Genomic DNA, 4,903 nt, shown 5'->3' on the forward strand with positions numbered 1-4,903 from the left:
TCAAGCCTCTTAAAGGCCCAAGAAGTACAGAGAGGGACAGCCGACTGCTGAGGTCACACAGCCCAGCGAGCTGCAGTGCTGGGATTTGACCCCAGGCTGCATAACCCCCAAAGGCTGCTCTTAATTCCAACCTACACTCAAATTCCAGTCAGTGCAGGGGCAGGGCCTGAACGGGACAGCAAAACAAGAGCATCCCTCAGTGAGGAAAGGTCAAGGTTCAGAACCAGGAAATCATTTGCTTAATTGAGAGACCTCGTAGACTAGCGGTTAGCGGCACGGTGACCCACATGGGCCTTGGATCCACATCACTTAGTTCCTTCTGAGGCTCCATCATCTACTGTGTGCTTGTGGGCAAGTCACTTAACCTGTCCGTCACCTCCGTCACCTCGTCTGTAACACGCACTTAATAACACTATCTGTCTAGGTTGCTTTGAGTACCTGCAGAAGTTTAATCTGCAGAGAGGGATGAGAATAGTAGATAAACTATGGGATCCAAAAGGATTCCCCCTCCTCCTTCGCATCTTTAAAAATGATGAGCCTAGAGACGGGCTCTGTGGTTGTACGATCCAGAGAGGCGTCTCAGTGACTCAGTGACAGGGGTTCATCCTAAGGATGGCAGCGCAAGCAAGAGAATAAGGCAACAAGGCTCCGCGGCCAAGCTCGGGGAATCCAAGCTGTGGCAAGACTTCATGGGGAGAACGGGACCTGGGAGTGAGCAGGACTTTACGGAGACAGGACTGGACGGTAGCCCAGGGATTCCCGGGAGCTGGGCAGCAGGCTGTGCAGGCATCCTTCTTCTGCAGGTCCACTAGGAGCGAGCCTCAACGAAGGCACTCCCAAAGCCAGGTTCTCTAGGGTCCTCCTGCCACTTCCTGCTGCCAGTTTTTTCCCTGGATGTCATTTATCTGCCCCACACCCCTGGATGGTGTGTGGATCTCCATACCCGCTAGAACTTGCAGTGGTGGTGTGTGAGCGCCACTTCCAGCTGCCAGCCTATGCATGCCTGTGTGCCCAGGGGCAGCTGGAATTCTGGGGAATTAACACCTACTCGGAGCAGCCCTCATCCAACAGCTAACAGGAACTGGTGTGTAAATACCCCGGTGGGAACCTGACCAAGCATTCCTCCCCATTTTGGAAAAATCACGGGGCCCGCGGTGATGTTGCCTGCAGAGTTTGCATCACCAATAAATCACCACTGGGCCAATTCGCATGTCTGGTTGTATTATGTTCAAAAAGATTCTTCCTGGGCATATGAAATTGTCACACACACAATCAGTTTTCTATTACAGTCCTATCCAAACTTGTCCATTGTAAGCAGCACAAATACCTAACTCTTTGTTTATATCATTCTTGTATAGCTGTGTCCAAATCTATTTCTATTGAAGTACATGTTATTACATTTCCTTTTATTTAGTCCTTTATACTTAGGGCATCTTATTATTAATTCATTCTGAAAGTTATGTACATATGTGAGTTATAGTTTCAATTTTATTTAAAGAGATGAATGGACTGTCACAAAATAATTGTCATGAGAAGGGAGTGTTGGTGCTGAACGAGGGGACGAGTTCTCTTGACGTAGGTGGCCTCTGAGGCTCCTTCTGGCTTTGGTTCCTTTTATATCTAAGGATCAAACTGTGTTTGGGGACACCAGTTCCTCTCCCCTTTGTAGCAACAAAAAGGTGATTTAACTAAAAATAGAGTTGTCATATGATCCAGCAATCCCACTCCTGGGCATAAATCCAGACAAAACTGTAATTCAGAAAGATGCACGCACCCCAGTGCCCACAGCAGCACTATGAATAGTCAAGGCACGGAAACAACCTAAATGTCCATCGACAGATGAATGGATAAGAGGAGGTGCATATGTCCAATGGAATGCTCAGATCAGTCGCTCAGTCATGTCCGACTCTTTGCAACCCCATGAATCGCAGCACGCCAGGCCTCCCTGTCCATCACCAACTCCCGGAGTTCACTCAGACTCACGTCCATCGAGTCAGTGATGCCATCCAGCCATCTCATCCTCTGTCGTCCCCTTCTCCTCTTGCCCCCAATCCCTCCCAGCATCAGAGTCTTTTCCAATGAGTCTACTCTTCGCATGAGGTGGCCAAAGTACTGGAGTTTCAGCTTTAGCATCATTCCTTCCAAAGAAATCCCAGGGCTGATCTCCTTCAGAATGGACTGGTTGGATCTCCTTGCAGTCCAAGGGACTCTCAAGAGTCTTCTCCAACACCACAGTTCAAAAGCATCCATTCTTCAGCGCTCAGCCTTCTTCACAGTCCAACTCTCACATCCATACATGACCATAGGAAAAACCATAGCCTTGACTAGACGAACCTTTGTTGGCAAAGTAATGTCTCTGCTCTTGAATATGGTATCTAGGTTGGTCACAACTTTCCTTCCAAGGAGTAAGCGTCTTTTAATTTCATGGCTGCAGTCAACATCTGCAGTGATTTTGGAGCCCAGAAAAATAAAGTCTGACACTGTTTCCACTGTTTCCCCATCTATTTGCCATGAAGTGGTGGAACCGGATGCCATGATCTTCGTTTTCTGAATGTTGAGCTTTAAGCCAACTTTTTCACTCTGCACTTTCACTTTCATCAAGAGGCTCTTTAGTTCCTCTTCACTTTCTGCCATAAGGGTGGTGTCATCTGCATATCTGAGGTCATTGATATTTCTCCCGGCAATCTTGATTCCAGCTTGTGTTTCTTCCAGTCCACTTAGCCATAAAAAGAATGAGATAGTGCTATTTGCAGCAGCATGAGTGCAACTGGAACTAACTGGAGTTCTTCAAAAAGAAGACAGACAAATACTATATGGTATCACATACATGTGGACTCTATGAATGACACAAGTGAATCTGTCTACGAAACATTCTTGTGGACACAGAAAACAGCCTTGTAGTTGCCGAGGGGACAGGGGTTGAGGGAGGGCTGGAGTGGGAGGTTGGGGTTAGCAGATGTATGCTTTTATCTGTTGGAGAAGGCGATGGCACCCCACTCCAGTACTCTTGCCTGGAAAATCCCATGGATGGAGGAGCCTGGTGGGCTGCAGTCCATGGGGTCGCTGAGGGTCGGACGCGACTGAGCGACTTCACTTTCACTTTTCACTTTCATGCTTTGGAGAAGGAAATGGCAACCACTCCAGTGTTCTTGCCTGGAGAATCCCAGGGATGGGGGAGCCTGGTGGGCTGCCATCTACGGGGTCGCACAGAGTCAGACATGACTGAAGTGACTTAGCAGCAGCAGCAGCAGCTTTTATCTGTAGAACGGATAAACAACAAGGCCCTGCTGTTAGCACAGAGCTGTAATCCATGGCCTGTGTTGACCATAATGGAAAAGAATATTTTAAAAAAGAAAATATATAACATGTATAACTGAATCACTTTACAGCAGAAATTAACACAACCTGTAAATTAATTGTACTTTAATTTTAAAAATCTTAAAAAGAAGGTGATTTAAGACTTTCAGCTTCCAGAACTATGAGACAATACATTTCTGGAAGTCTTTATGTAACATTATTTTTATTGTGATAAAATAGTCATAAGATTAAATTTACCACTTTAGCCACTTTTAAGTATTCGTTTTAGTCGCATTAAATACATTCACGTTCTCTTGCGATCATCGTTACCATCCATCTCCAGAGGTGTTTTTCATCTGGCAGAACTGAAACTCTGCACTCATGAAACCATAATTCCCCAGTCACCCCTCCCTCCAGACCCTGGCAACCACGATCCTGCTTTCAGTCTTTAAATTTAACTGCACTAATAATCTCATCTGAGTGGAACCATACTGTATTTGTACCTGGCTTCTGTCAGTTAGCATAATGTCTTCTAGTTTCATCTGGGTTGTAGTCTGTGTCAGAATCTTCTTCCTTTTCAAGGCTGAGTGACATTCCATTGTAAGGCTAGAGCTCATTTTGTTGATCCATTCAACTGTCAGTGAGCATCTGGGCTGTTTCCACCTTTTCGGCATTGTGAGTGATGCTGTCATGAACAAGGGTGCATTATACAAATACCTGCTGCCGTCTCCTCTTTACTTCTCGTGGGTACACTCCCAGAAGTAGAATTGCTGGATCACATGGGAATCCTATGAGGAGGGCATGGCAACCCACTCCAGTATTCTTGCCTGGAGAATCCCATGTTCAGAGGAGCCTGGCGGGCTACAGTCCATGGGGTCGCAAAGAGTCGGACGCAACTGAAGTGGCTTAGCACGCACACGCATGGAACCCTATGCTTAATTTTTCAGGAACTGCTGCGCTGTTTTCACAGAGGCTGCACCATTTTACATCCCCATTCTGCCCACTAGTTTTGGGCCCTTGGTTTTGGTAGTCCAGGGAGCCAAAACAAGTCCCTACTATGTGTCGCACTGGGCTTTGGGGATATGATGGTGTGTGGCCAGACCATTCAAGGTGGCGGTTCTCTCGGGACTTCTCTGACAGTCCAGTGGTTAGGACTTTGCCTTCCAACGCAGGGGGGTGCAAGTTCAATCCCTGGTTGGGGAGCTAAGATCCTATACATGCCTCTCAGTAAAAAAAAACAAAAAACATAAAACAGAAGCAATATGGTAACAAATTCAATAAAGATTTTTAAAATGGTCCACAACAAAAGAGTCTTAAAAAATTAAGATGGCTGTTCTCTTGTTCTCTGTACCCTTCTACCTTGCTCCACCAGCCCCCGCTTCAGCTGCACCTACACACGAGACCGTGCACGTGCCTACCCTCTGCCCCAGCCAGGGATGGTTCTAATCCTGAGGCCGGAACAGCTCCAGGGGCTAGTTTATTAAAGGGAAACACCTGGATGATTACTAACCCGAGGGGTTGTGAGGGGCGTGCCCAAGGGGCTGGTTTCCCTGGGAACCAATGAGCCCACGTGACATTGATTCCTCCAATCAAGGGAAGCCTCTCT

Source organism: Bison bison, unplaced genomic scaffold, assembly GCF_000754665.1.
Source record: "Bison bison bison isolate TAMUID 2011002044 unplaced genomic scaffold, Bison_UMD1.0 scf7180017864495, whole genome shotgun sequence".
Taxonomy (NCBI): Eukaryota; Metazoa; Chordata; class Mammalia; order Artiodactyla; family Bovidae; genus Bison; species Bison bison.